This window comes from Tursiops truncatus, chromosome 7, assembly GCF_011762595.2.
Source record: "Tursiops truncatus isolate mTurTru1 chromosome 7, mTurTru1.mat.Y, whole genome shotgun sequence".
Lineage (NCBI taxonomy): Eukaryota > Metazoa > Chordata > Mammalia > Artiodactyla > Delphinidae > Tursiops > Tursiops truncatus.
This window is the reverse complement of record NC_047040.1, coordinates 8,588,523-8,603,813: the sequence shown is the minus strand read 5'-3', so window position 1 is coordinate 8,603,813 and position 15,291 is coordinate 8,588,523. Positions and strand designations below refer to the sequence as shown.

The window sequence follows — 15,291 nt, the reverse complement described above, 5'->3', positions numbered from 1 at the left end:
GCCTTGGCAAATGGGTAGGGAGGTAAACTTGGGGGTGACTCTGTGAGCCTCAGGGAAGCCAGGGTGGGATCCTGCTGTTCCTGTTGGCGGCCGCACACCCAAGGCGGGCAACTTTCTCTGCACACGCTCACAGAACAATTTCAGATCCTCCCACTATAAATGCAGACATCAGACAACTTAATTCAATACCTAACATAACTCCGGGCCGGGCTTGCAGCCTTGTGGTCTGTCTGGTGACTTAGCTGCACCCAGCCATTGCCTGGTGGGTTTGGACATCTAGCTTCTGAGCGGCCGAGGCAGAGGTCTTACTTCAAGGTGACCCCAGGAAACACCAGTAGACGTGAAACAGAAAAGGGAGGACAGTGAATACAGGTGCAGCGGCCACTGGGAGCAAATGAAGCTGAATCCTGCTGGGGCAGCGCTAGGAAACAGAACACACACATCAGAGTAATCTCACCCAAGGAGGGGAAGCCAGGCGTTTATATACCCATCGGTTAAGGGCTGCTGGGAGGGAGGTGGTTAATTCCCCCGCACTTTTGTCCCCTGGGGAGTGCGGAGGGTGGAGGTTGGGAGCTGAGAATTCACTGAAGCAGTTACACAAGAGGATAGGAGGGGGCAGGTAGTAGGGGGGTGAGGACAGCCCTCTGAACTCAAGTGAGTGAGTGCTCAGAGCACCTGGGTGACCTGCTTGCCTCTAAGAGGGGCCAGGTTCGGAGCAAGTGGGATTGGGCTGGAGGGTGGGCCAGGCAGGTTACCAGGAATCCCGGAGCCCACCCTCCACCTCCCAATCCCAGGATGTCCCTTCCTGAACAGATGCTGGGAGATTGGGAGAGGGTACCCTGGATTGACAGGATCCTTCTCTGGGAAGCCAGCCTCGGGAAGAATAATGCTGACTTCCAGGGTGGGGTGTGGCCATGTTGAGGTCTGTCCTGCAGATCAGGATGAAAGGGACCCGTAGGCATGGCGGAGGGGACCAGGGACCCCGGGGCTGCTGCCACTGGTCAGCACAGCTCCTCTGACTGAAGATATTTAGCTCCCTTTTCTGGCGTATTACTTAGGCGCCCGTTTGTTGTAAATGTCAGACAATCTAACCCAAAGTGGCCTGAGCAAAACGAGCATGTATTAACTCCTGTAAAAGTCAAGAGCGTTCCAGTCCAGACGTGGTTTGTTCCAGAGGTGCCGGCTGCGCCCCCAGAGCCCATTTCTCTCCGTCTGCTTTGCCGTGTCAGTTCCATGCTCAGGCAAGCTCTTCCCACAACATGGCCAGCAAGGTGGCCAGATGGCTGCTCCGGCAACAGCCCCTCAGCCTCCGAGGTCAAGTCTGGCAGAGAAGGCCTCTGATGGGGCTGATTAAGTCCTGTGTTGCTCCCGGAACATGCGCTCTGCCCAGGGGAATGCAGTGCTCTGATTGGCCAGCCTAGCCCCACACAACCGCCTCTGGAACTGAGGGCCAACTCCACAGCAAGTGAGAGGGCTGAGAGCAGGGAAGAGACCAAACAGTAATTTTGGTAACCTTTAACCAAAGGAAATGGTAATGGATGCAAGGCAGCTGAAAACAGCAGATACCTACTCTGGGTAGGTTTGGGCCTGCGACCAGGGCCCTGGTGCTGCCCTCCCACTCCTGCCCCTTTCCCATCCACCCCGACCCCTTCACCAGAATGAATGCCCGAGTAGCCAGGAGCTGAGGATTCACAGCTGCTTTGAGCCCCAGACTCCTGGTGGATGGATTCCCCAGGGCAGCAGTGACCTGGGCAGTACTACCCTCCCACCCAGGGAAACGTATAGGCAGTGCTGGTTGTCACGGTAGCTAAGGGATACTATGGGCCGTTAGTGGTGAAGGCCAGTCCCACACAATAAATAATTATCCCACCGCAAATGCCAATAGCGGCCTCCGTGGCAATCACTGCCATTGGGTCCACCTGCGGATACTCTCCTACACTGGCTTTGCCTTGGGTTTCACAGCACTTGTCATGGAGCCTAGACCTCACTCTTAAAGAGTGGACACCACACGCCAAGAGTCCCCCATCACCCTTCCTCCTGCTGTGTGCAGTTCTGTTGGCATGTCCGCCTCTCCCCTCTGTTAGGTTCTGGAGCCAGAGACCAGGCGTTTTTCCTCTCTCAAATCCTTCCCAGGACATAACAGAATCTCACGAATAAACAGGCCTGCCACCGTTGGGACCATTTTTGGATAAGATGAGATTTGAGTGGGACCGTTACATTCAGAGTGGTTTATAAATGTGATCATTGGATTGAGCTACAGTTGACCTTTGAACAGCTCAGGTTTGAACTGCACGAGTCCACGGATATGCTTCAGCAGTAAATACTACAGTACCACGTGGTCATGGTTGGTTGAACCCAAGGATGCAGAGGAAGTGCATACGGCGGGCCAACAATAATGATACTCCTATAACCCCCCATGTTGTTCAAGGGTCAACTGTGTTGTTTTGGGTTTTTTGAAAATTTAAACTTCTTTATTTTACATTTTACAACTTGGATGTTTTACGTTTCGACGTTTGAAACAAATATGCAGACAATGACTTTTATGGAAAACTACACATCGTAAGCAGTAAGCACTCTAGCTATTTGATTGGTTTATGAACAGTCTCCAGGAGGCTGAAAATAGCTAAGATTCGACTGTGTTTTAATTACTGCCAATTTCAAGTGTTAGCTCCGAGAGGTGTTTTTGAAGTTTAGAGCCAGAAGGAAGTGGAACCAAGTATATTTGCGAACACGGTGCGGTTACTAAGGCTGCCCTGGCTGTGAGCTTGGGGACAGTCTGGCTGAGACTAGGCTTCAGGATTTAGCATCTTCACCAGGCTGGACTCACACCTCGGCTCTGAATGTGGTCTCCAGACCACAGGTTCGTTATTCTTGGGAAAGTCAGGTCTATATCCCACGGGAACAATCCATTCAAGAGTGAGAGATGCAAGTACAAGAAGGAAAAGGCAGAACCAAGCCCAGAAGGACCCATCTTCCTACAGTGGCCGTCTGGTCCGTGCAGCTCATTGGTGCCAGGAGTCTAGGACCAGGTGAAAGGTCCTGAGCTTTCCAGACACTACTGTGGTCTCCATTCATCCCACCCCCACCTCCAGAGGACAACCACTCTCCCACTTGCCATGAAGCCTGGTGGGTTACAGGTAGAGTTAGTAACCAGGATCCAGAGAACTGAACTGACAAATCCAGTCATAAAATTCATGCGGAACACCGAAGTACAGCCTCTTCTGCCTCCGGCCTAGGGTCCCAGGCTCAGTACCTTGTCGGGCAGGGAAGTAAACTAGGCCTGCAGCCACTGGTAACCCATTGGAGGAAGGACAGCTCTTCACACTGCTCTTGCAAGTTCTGGCTTTACCAGCAAACTCAGGAAGACCCTATCTCCCCAGGCAACTCCTCCTTTGCATATGCAGAAACAGCATATATGCTTATAATATGCAAATTATATACGTTATCACACCTCACACAGCCAGTCACGGGTCCCCAGTGAAGTGAGAAGGGATGGAAAAGGAGCCCATCTGAGCATGGGGCTGAATCCCACGTCAACACCAAACAGCCAGAATCGCCCCCTCCCCAACGCTGCCCCCTGAGCTGCCATGCCCCTCCCCGCAAGGCCGTATCCTTAAGGCAAGAGGAGGCTGCAGAGCATGGAACAGTGGCCCCTGGCATTGAGAATAAGGTTACGTGTTTACCTCATGCAAACCAGCTCCCTGGAAACCTGCAGGGGACAAGTGACTCAACACACACATCCCAGAATCCTCGCCGGCTCTTGGCAAATGTGCCTTCCCCCACTGGCTCAGCCGCCGCTGCCGGGATGCCGTGTGCCTCCTTTCTCTTCTCCCTTCTGTACTGCTCACATGGAGCAGCAAACACAGAAAGACTTTATTCACAGACTCCAAGGCTCGGCCTTCTTTTGAGAGGTTTCCGAATATGCAAATTCCTCAGTGTTGGATTCTTCTTCTCAAGGCCTTGAAAGTTGTGTACTCCCACTGTGCACAGTTAAGCAGGTCAAGACTTCCCTGGGCAGGAGCTTCCTTAAAAATAATTCTTCATGACATTTTTTTTTCTTAAATTCCGTATATATGTGTTAGCATACGGTATTTGTCCTTCTCTTTCTGACTTACTTCACTCTGTATGACAGACTCTAGGTCCATCCACCTCATTACAAATAGTTCAATTTCATTTCTTTCTATGGCTGAGTAATATTCCATTGTATATATGTGCCACATCTTCTTTAGCCATTCCTCCGATGATGGACACTTAGGTTGCTTCCGTGTCCCGGCTATTGTAAATAGAGCTGCAATGAACATTGTGGTACATGACTCTTTTTGAATTATGGTTTTCTCAGGGTATATGTCCAGTAGTGGGATTGCTGGGTCATATGGTAGTTCTCTTTGTAGTTTTTTAAGGAACCTCCATACTGTTCTCCATAGTGGCTGTACCAATTCACATTCCCACCAGCAGTGCAAGAGTGTTCCCTTTTCTCCACACCCTCTCCAGCATTTATTGTTTCTAGATTTTTTGATGATGGCCATTCTGACTGGTGTGAGATGATATCTCATTGTAGTTTTGATTTGCATTTCTCTAATGATTAATGATGTTGAGCATTCTTTCATGTGTTTGTTGGCAGTCTGTATATCTTCTTTGGAAAAAATGTCATGAAGAACCTAGGGATAAGACAGGAATAAAGACACAGACCTACTAGAGAATGGACTTGAGGATATGGGGAGGGGGGGAAGGGTAAGCTGGGACAAAGCGAGAGAGAGGCATGGACATATATACACTACCAAACGTAAAATAGATAGCTAGTGGGAAGCAGCCACATAGCACAGGGAGATCAGCTCGGTGCTCTGTGACCACCTAGAAGGGTGAGATAGGGAGGGTGGGAAGGAGGGAGACACAAGAGGGAAGAGATATAGGAACATATGTATATGTATAACTGATTCACTTTGTTATAAAGCAGAAACTAACACACCATTGTAAAGCAATTATACTCCAATAAAGATGTAAAATAATAATAATAATAATTCTTGCATTTAAAGGAGAAACTTCTGAAACTGCCATAAAGCAGAACTTCCAGCTGCGAAGTCAGGCTTGACAAAAAAGGGCCGGAGCCCAGCTTCACCTCGTTGCGGGTACGCAGGTGGAAAACCCCTACTTTTGCTGTCTGTGCCCCGCTCCCACCTTCGCCTGGCCTCCTTCATTCAGAGCTGCCCTGTGCCTGTGTGCACGCTAGTCCTGGGTGACTGGAGACTCAAACCAAGACAGTTGTTGCCCAGAAGCTCAAATCCAGGGAGCTGGACGAGCCTCTAAATGAGCCGGTTCTCCTCTCTCCAGGGGCCCTGGGCCTGCCTGCTCCCTTCACCCCTAGAACCAGGAGGTTCTGATCTCAGCCCCTCCTGGACAGAGCAGATCCCAACTGGCATGACTGTTGTGTCAGTAAGCAGCGGGCGTTTCAAGGTTTGTCGTCCTGTCTGGGCTCCTCCACGGTGGCATTTCAAAGACTAGGTCCCTTCCCCCGAGCTTCTGGTTCACCCTCTGTCCAGGTCTCCCTGCAGGATGGGGTGCCCTCTCCTCCCTCAGACATCAGACAGGGTTCAAGCTGAAATAACTAAGGCAAACAGGATTCCTCTCTCCTGCCACTACCTTTCCCACCCCCGCCAAGAGATCCCTTGGTTAAAGTGGGACACTTTTTCTCGATTATATAGGATTTCACACCGTACATTTGTTACACGTTCTTGTCACTTCTCACGGAAGTCGTTCCACGCAAGAGCTCATGTTAACAGCTGCATGATGTGCCGTCACGTGACTGTTTCTTTTTTCATTTTAAATTTTTATTGGAGTATAGTTGCTTTCCACTGTTGTGTTAGTTTCTGCTGTACAGCAAAGTGAATCAGCTATATGTATACATACGTCCCCTCTTGTTTAGATTTCCTTCCCATTTAGATCACCACAGAGCACTGAATAGAGTTCCCTGTGCTATACAGTAGGTTCTCATTAGGTATCTATTTTAGACATAGTAGTGTATATATGTCAGTCCCAATCTCCCAATTCATCCCACCCCCTCTTCCCCGCCTTGGTAACCATAAGTTTGTTCTCTACAACATGATTGTTTCCTTTTTTTTTTCTTAAAGTCTTTATTGAATTCGTTACATATTGCTTCCGTTTTATGTTTTTTGGTTTTTCGGCCGTGAGGCATGTGGGATCTTAGCTCCCCGACCAGGGATCGAACCCACACACCCCTGGTATTGGAAGGCGAAGTCCTAACCACTGGACCACCAGGGAAGTCCCTCTACAACATGACTGTTTCTTAATTGATCAAATGAGCCTCTGCAGGTTGTGCATAGTGCTGGCTCCCAGTACTGCTCAGTGAACACTGGCTATGATACCCATCAGAGTCATTGACGGGGAAGGGGCTTAGACATAAGGGAAACAGGGGCTCGTGATCTGCAGAGTCTACAGGTCGGGCAGGCTCTGGGGTGAGCTTAATCCAAAGATCCCATTTCTTTCTTTCTCCCCACTCTGCCTTCCATGAAGTCAGCTTCATACTAAGATTAACTCTCCTTGCCGTTGTGAGGTGGCTGCCAACAGCACCTGTTACTGAACCAAACTTAGGTCCACTGTCCTGCGCAGTAAAGCCAGTCTGCTTGCCACCAGGTTGTGGTGAAGGAGAGTGCAGCGTTTATTGTAAGGCACCAGACAAGGAGTTGGGGGCAGCTAACGCTCAAAGAACCCAAACTCCCCAAAAGGTTTCAGGGAAGCAGTTTTTTAAATTTTTTATTGAAGTATAGTTGGTTTACAATGTTGTATTAGTTTCTGCTGTACGGCAAAGTGAATCAGTTATACATATACAATATCCACTCTTTTTTCGATTCTTCTCCCATATAGGTCGTTACAGAGTATTGAATAGAGTTCCCCTGTGCTATACAGCAGGTCCTTATTAGTTATCTATCTTATATATAGTAATGTGTATATGTCAATCCCAATCTCCCAATTTATCCCTCCCCCCTCCCCAAGGAAGCACTTTTAATGGCAAGGTAAGGGAGGGGAGTCACAGGGTATGCGGTCAGCTCATACAAAATTCTCTGATTGGTTGATGGTGAGGTAACAGGGTGGTGTCCCTGGGGTTAACATTGTCAATCCTCAGGCTCCAGTAGGTCTGGAGGCTACCTGCCCATGGTCAACAAGTACTTAACTTCTTCCATTTAGTGGGGGTTTTAGCATCTGTAGAACAACTCAGGAAATGTGCATCAAATACTATTATCTAGGTACTTCAGGGAGAAACTAAAGATTCTGTGATTGCCACATGACTGATTTACTGTTTAAATTCTTACCAGTTCTCCTGGCCCAACTGCTATTTATGTCACTACACGTTCACATGCTTTCAGTCATTAGTTCTTGAGCCAGGCTTTTGTAACTGAGGGGAAGCCGACAGCTTTTCTACAAACAAGAGGCAGGCAGAGGACATGGGGGGAAGGGTCTGTCCCAGGAAGGCCCCATGGCCTTAAACACCCAGGGCCACAAAGGGTGGCAGAATATGCTACCCCAAAATATGCCACTTTGGCATAAGGGTTGTTTTGAGCTAAAAACACTTAAAACACAGATGATGCAAGAAGGGCATTCTAATCTCCCCTTTCCTTCCTGAAAATAGGAGATAAAAGCTCCCACATAAAAGAAGTCCTCCCTGTACCAGAAAGAAAGTAGCATTCTTATCATCAAGGACAAAACATTAAGACGGAGATAATTCTATACAAACAGACCTTGTTAAAATAATTCTTATCTTCCTTTAGCCTCCCCACACAGTTTATTCACTTTTCCACAATTGCCTCTCTTTGTTCAACCTAACATAGAAGCAGGTAGGTTTTGCCATTTCGTGAGATGTTCATTGCCTTATGAAGGCTCCCTTGTCATATAAAATTTGTATAAATGTGGATGCTTTTCTCTTGTTAATCTGTCTTATGTCAGTTTAAATCTTAGGCGCAGCCGAAAAACCCTGAGAGAGTACAGGGAAAATGTTGCCTCCCCTACAGATACAATGGGTCTTTGTCAACATCCAGAGAAAGTGCCCACAAGCCTGTGCGTTTCCCAGCACTCCAAGCAGGAGTCCTATAATTCACTCTAATTGGACCACCTTGGGTTACATGACCGCCAGCGATGGGGAGGGACGGGAGTGTGCCGACTGGCTTAGGCCACCCAGGGCCCACTCGTGAGTTGGGTTGGTTTAGTTTCCCCTAAAGTGGCTAGACTGCATGAGGGAAGGCAGATGATCTGAGTGAAAATTGGGTTATTTTAATAAGCAAGTATAGAATGCTGAGGAGGTGATCAACATGCACATTCTCAATATTGGTTTTTTCCTTTTTTAACACGTCACTTACTGATGGATATATACATTTTTCCTACCTTTCACTTTTATAAACAGTACTACAATGAACGTCCTGAAACATACCTACCCTTTTGCACAGGATTCCTAATACTCTCTTCAAACTTGGACTACACCTCTCTCTCCACGTTTGGGGCCCCAAAAACAAGCTGCCTGACACCTTTACTGTCATCACCATAGCTTGAGTCATGAAGACAGAAATGAGTCAGGCTGGCTTCTAGGGTTGGGAAAAGCGATGCTTGATTCTCACTGCACAGCGGCCCAATTATGGCCACAAATCCTGGTCAGATACCTTCACTGGTCCACCTGCCACGTGTGTTTAGATTAATTCTGTGAACTACAAAGACCAGCTAGGTCCCTGCCACACACCTGACAAATATTGGTGAGGCAGAGGCGTAAAAACGCAATGCTCTCTCGTTCAAAAAGTTGAGGCGAAAGAGGGACATATAGTCCATAGCTCTAACAAAAAAGTCTTTCTACATACTGATTTAGTTGCACCTCACAAATTTTGGTGTTTTATTTTTACTTTTATTCAATTCAAAATGTTTCCCAATTTCACTTGTGCTGTTTTCATTTGTCCCACAGGTTACTTAGAAAGTGTGTTGCTCAATTCCCATATATTTGAGGAATTTCTAGATATCTTATTACTATTGAATACCTCAGATAACATACTCTGTGTGTTTTCAATCCTTTGAAATTGATTGATGCTTGTTTTATGTTTTTTTTATACAATCTGATGATCTCTGTTTTTCACATATAAGTATTTGATGCGTTGATATAAATAATTATTAACAAGGTTAGATTTCAGTCTACCATCTTGGTTTAGTTTTCTATGTCTCCCATCTGTTCTTTTTTCTATTCATCCCTTCTCTGTCGTATTTTGGGTAAGTTGATTATCATTTAGTTTGTCATTTATTTCATCTGTTAATTTTTTTAGCTAAGCTTCTTGGTGTCAGTTCTAGTGTTTTCTTCCTAGAAACTGAAACATTCATTTTAACTTACCCATGTTATTGGGCTCAAGCCTGCTTACCACCCCCTGCTTGTTACCTCCTACTTGTAAAATGTCTGTCCCTCACTCACACCATTTCTCCAGTCCCGGGAGCTGTTCATTCATGCATTCATCTCTCAGATACACACTTAATGAGTACCAGGATGTTGCAGGAAGAGGATGCCAAGTCTCAAATAAGGCATAAATAGGAAGAGAGTTGGTTCCTTCCACCACCAGAAGTGATGAGGCAGTACAATCACTATCTCTAGCACCGGTGTGAGAGGATGCTGTCACTGTAGAAAATAAGGCCATTATAAGGATGAAGCCAGACGCTCTCTTCGATCATCTCCCAAACAGTCCCGGTCAGCCAGACCTGAATGTGAACAAGTCAGGCTTGCTGCACAAAATGATTACCCAGGTACAGGCAGAAGTCATTGAACTGGAAAAGCCAGAAAGATTACGGGCGACTTGGAGCCAATTTTCCACACTAGTGCATCTGAGGATGATTTAAGAGCATCTTGAAATCATAAGACCAGTGCACACGGCCTGTATGTGTAGGTTGTGCACAGAGGTGCTTTTTGTAAGTACTAAAAAGTTCCCAACATTAGGGCACTGATGAAAATAAAGTATCGTTAATCATATACATGATACTATTTAGCCTTTTGAAATGAAATGTCAGTCTATAGATGTTGACATGGAAAGATATCCAGGATCCGTGGTTCCATGAGAAAAGCAGAGATCCGAACACTGTGCGCTGTGTGACGCTCTCTGTACAAATGGGTTATGGTAGAGTAGATCTATGGTAGGAGGCATGGAGTACGGATTGTGTCTGGTTTTGAATTCTGTCATATTCCAAGACATAATACAGGGATTTATATACATTAGGCCCTCAATAAGTATTTGTTGAATATAACAAACACTTTGTTAAAAACCTGGAAGGTTAACCCCCTAGCTGTTAATAGTAGGATGGTGGGTGATATTTTTTTCTTTTTTATTGTCTTTATTTTCTGTTTCTTCTGCAAGAAATATCCTGAGAAGGGGATTGATCACTGCCTTCAGAATTACACTGTAATGAATACATACACTCCTCTGTAAGCACACACTGGGTTTTCAGGTCCCTGGTGTATGTGTTGATGGCTGAGGGAGCTGGAGGCCGGTGGAGGCTCCGATCAGCTTCAGTGACTACAGATTGTTCTTCTCAAGTTTGCCTCTCAGACAAACTAGTGACTTTCTGACGTTGATCTGTACCAGATCCATGCCCAAAGAGGAAAAAAAAAAAAGCTTAAAAACTCAAAGTTCTTAGAATTCTTCAAGAGGATTCTAAAGCTCCATGAGGATGTGAGTTTCTGAGTCTCACTCCATATCCAGAGAATAAAGATAAGCTCATAACTATTGTGTCGGGTGTCAAGTAAACATCAGATGGAAGAAGGGGAGGGATTTTTTTGTTGTTTTTAATTTATTTTTGGTTGCATTGGGTCTTTGCTGCCGTGCGCAGGCTTTCTCTAGTTGCGGTGAGTGGGGGCTACTCTTCATTGCAGTGTGTGGGCTTCTCATTGTGGTGGCTTCTCTTGTTGTGGAGCATGGGCTCTAGGTGCGTGAGCTTCAGTAGTTGTGGCACATGGGCTCAGTAGTTGTGGCTCGTGGGCTCTAGAGCGCAGGCTCAGTAGTTGTGGCGCATGGGCTCAGCTGCTCCACGGCATGTGGGATCTTCCCGGACCAGGGCTCGAACCCATGTACCCTGCGTTGGCAGGGGGGGTTCTTAACCACTGCACCACCAGGGAAGCCCCAGAAGGGGAGTTCTGAAAGAATGCAAGTGGGTGAAAATTCTTTCTACCACAGGAATCACAGAAGTGGTGACAAAATGATTATTCTCAAAGACAAATAAAAACTTTCAATTCGATAAAATCCCTGAGCTCCCCAGATTAGAGAATGGCACAGAGTTCAGTATAAGTCCAAGGGAAAACATTTTAAATATTTTATGTGTATCTTTATTTTTATCTTGCCCTGACTAAAAAATAGAGAAAAAAAAATTAAGCTTGCTTGCAAAATACGTTAATAAAATATTTTTTTAAGAAGTCACAGAGGACATTAGGAAGAAGAGAGAATTAGCTTAGGAAGAATAATGTGAAGCCAGGGATAAGATTAATACACAAAATGCTTGCCATGAAAGTGCTCCACACTTGCTAGTTATGAGCCACAATTTGACTCTGAACTTCCTAGCAGCCCATGCAAAGAAAGAAACAAGACCAGCTGTTTTACTCACGATGTCCATTAGGTTAAAAACAAATCAGGGGGCTTCCCCGGTGGCGCAGTGGTTGAGAGTCTGCCTGCCGATGCAGGGGACACGGGTTCGTGCCCTGGTCTGGGAAGATCCCACATGCCGCGGAGCGGCTGGGCCCGTGAGCCATGGCCGCTGAGCCTGCGCGTCCGGAGCCTGTGCTCCACAACGGGAGAGGCCACAACAGTGAGAGGCCTCCGCCCCCGCCCCCAAAAGACAAATCAGGTGCTTAATTCCAAGACCAGAAAAGAATTTCTTCCATGTGTTTCCATAGTAAACAAGGGGTCCCACTGAACACACAGATCTGGCAATGAAACCCGTGTTTCCATGCACTCACTGAGCCCATCCTTCTGAATCTTTGATCCATCCCTCTGGGCAAGAGAAGTGCTGGCTGGGAACTGGTCTGATCAAGAAATGTTATCATAAGATTAATATTTAGTGGTCACCTCGTTCTATACCAGGCTCCCTGTGGACAATGTTCATGAAGTCACCCACTGTTCATATCCCCAAAACACACTTCCTAGATCTCATCAGCTGGAGACTAAGGGGCTGAGAAAGTGCACAGAATGAGACGTATAGGTACAGGAGCAGGGAGTCCATGGTGAGCACCGGCCCTCAGGTCCAGCCCCACGGACACAGCTGGCATCGTATTTGACAGTCTGTAAAGGGTGCTCACTCTGAGCCGTGGCTGAGGAATAAGGATGCCTCCTGTGATTACTGACCTTTCATCCACTCTGACTTCGAGGGGCCTGGCAGGTAAAGGGTGCCTGGTCGGTCGAGGTTGGTACATTCACGATATCCTAGGGGAGGTATGGTCCCATTCCATTCTCAGGGTCCCTGGCCACTTCCTGGCCACTCTTGGCCAGCACCATTCTACCGGAGGGCTGGATCTGGGGAGACTCAGGCCCAAGCTCTAACTTCATCTGGCCAGGCAGATTTTAAAGGAGGACCACGTTGAGTGGCTTCAAGATCACCCCGTCCTTATAGCACAGGTCAGCTGTTGTTTCTTCTCTGCCCCACCAGACTCTCAGATGTTGACAGAGCCTCACAAAGTCACCTTGAGCCCATGGCCATGGCCACGGCAGCAGGTGCAGATGCCCTCTTTGAGGTTGCAGGTTGAGGCTACCTTTTGCCCACATTGTGCTGGGCTAAGGATGCAGACGTGCAGACCCTGCTCAGGCGAGCTTGTCTGCCGCTCCTGGATGCCAAGCAGAGCTGGCTGGTGCCCGCGCTTCACAAAGATGTCCTTTCAGTTGTTGCTCCCGGGTCTTCAACCATGTGCCCCTCAGTGGATGGGTAGAGGAGGGATGGAATAGGATGGCTGAAGGGCGGCCTGAGTACAGGTGTCTACTGATGTAGGATTACCTCCCTGCCGCTGCCCCTCACTCAGCCAGTGCAGGTGTGCCCTGGGGGGCTGCCCACTCCTCCTCCTGACACCAGCGAACCATCGTGGGCCCAGCAGGGGTACTGTAGGGGCTTAAGCCAGGGTCTCTGGCTCAGCATCCCCTCCCAGGCTTCTTAACAAACCTTCATTAGACCCCTAGAGTTCAGGGAAAACTGAGATGCTTAACCCCCAGAAGGACACCAGCTGTCACACAGATCTGCACTCCCAGTGCCCTTATGGGAACCAGTCCTGGCCAGGTATTCGATGAAGGGAAGCGGAATATGCCACCCCAAAATGTGCCACTTTGGCGTGTGGATTATTTTGAGGTGAAGGCAATGAAGACCCAGCAGACTTAGGGGAAGCTTTTAACCTCTCCTCTTTTTTTTTTTTGGCCACACTATGCGGCATGCAGGATCTTAGTTCCCCAACCACGGACTGAACCAATGCCTCCTGCTTTGGGAGCATGGAGTCTTAACCACTGGACTGCCAGGGAAGTCCTTCCTCTCCCTTAACTGCCTAAAAGATTTTAAAAAGGAAGCCTGTACCAAAAAGACAGCTATTACCAGAGATAACTTTTTTTCTAATCTGAAAGACTTACCTGCATGGCAGGGCAAACATCTGGTTGCCAACCACCTGCTCTCCTCATCTTCCTGTGAATGGCCCTCCTCCCCTCCGGAGCCCCAGGCCTCTAACCCTTTCCTCAGCTCAGGATGGCAGGTAAGCCTCCATCGCCCAACTGCCTTTGCATCTCCTGTCTTTGTGGCGCTCCGGTATGCACATAATTCAATTTGTTTTTCTCCTATTAATTTGTTGTCTGTCGATTTAATTACTGAACCAGCCAAAGAACCCAGAATGGAGGAAAGGAATCCTTTTCTTCCCCAACAATGAGGAAATGAAGTCCTAGCACACTGGTGCCCTGTCTTGTCATCCAGCAGGCAGGACACAGAGGTGAAACGGCTAGGTGGTGCTTTGGGGGGTTCCAAGGAGCTCCGGTCCTTTATGTCTCAGGACAGAAAGAATTCAGTGAGAGGCAAAGTAACAGATAAGAAATGACTTATTACAATAGGATGCTTGTGAGGGTGAGAGGGTACCACCCTAAGAACTTAGTGGGCTACAGCTTTATAATCAAAGGAAAAGTGGGGAGGGGGAAAAGACCCCCCTCTTCCTCATTCCTGAATAGACATCACACTTCCATCATCAGCTCCTTCTCCAGGTTGGGCAAGGGAGTTTTCTTGTCCCTACATGGTCAAGCCAAGAGTGTCGTGGCGCTATGAAAAACTATTTCAGGTCTCAGTACAATGAGGGTCTTTCACTTTGAAATGTCACCTTTCCATAAATTATTGTGTTTTTATGTGTGCAGAGAACATGTCCTAGGGATCATTAACTTACTGAGCTCACTGGGCAGGATGTGGGTCTCATGCCACCATTGTTTTATTGTTTTGGGGCATGTCTCACGCTTCTGTTGCACGGTTTTGTTGCTAAGCAAACCTTCTTTCTTGAGTGATCATTAACTTCCAGGGGTCTCCCATACTTTTTGTTTACTTACAATCCCCTAGTGGGAGTAACTATTTAATTACCTAATTTGTCCCTTTACCCTGTCCCTGTCAGAGGGGGCTGCTCCACCATGGGGCCCACAGTTCCTCGTTGGACCCAGGCTTTGAACGTCCTCCCATGCCTCCTCCCACCCCAACCTCATTCCTCTGTGGTCCAGGGGCTCCCCCAATTTCCTTTCCCTCCATGGTCTTCGTCACATTTAAGATCTCTTTTCCTCTATCTGTCTCACCAGGGAGCCCATACAGTCTCCCCAGGTCCCACCTTCCTCGCAGCTCCCAAAACAATTGTCTTGGGGAGAAAAGAGAGTGTGGAAGGACAAAAGAGAGGAAAGAAAGAGGGAAGGAAGAGTGATGATTAGGGAGAAAGGAAACGGTGGGGACACGGGAAACGGGGAGCGGAAGGAAGGGAGGGGAGGGGAAGGAAGAAAAGGAGAATAGGATGAAAGAGAGGGAGAAGAGAGCCGAAAGAAAGCAACTCAACCAAGACTACTCCTTGTTTTCCAAATCAGCACTTTTCTGTCACTCTTCCTCCCAAGTTCTGCTTGAGTGAACATGAAGAAGCAAACTGTTTCAGAAATCCCAGTTTCACTTTACATCTCCATTGATAAACCAGAGAAACAAGAAAAAGCCTGGTTGTTTTATGATTTTTAGGGCATGGACAGAGGGGGGGAAGAAATATCCTTGGCATCCTGCCTTTTTCCTAAGGTCTTTGTAATT

At 47.5% G+C, this 15,291-nt stretch overlaps 1 protein-coding gene across 1 annotated transcript in view; it reads left to right on the top strand.

Annotated features, from left to right (window-relative positions):
- The window catches only part of SPATA3 (spermatogenesis associated 3), a 28,389-nt gene that overhangs the window by 12,047 nt on the left and 1,051 nt on the right, over window positions 1-15,291 (top strand). The gene's annotated exons all lie outside the window — the stretch shown is intronic.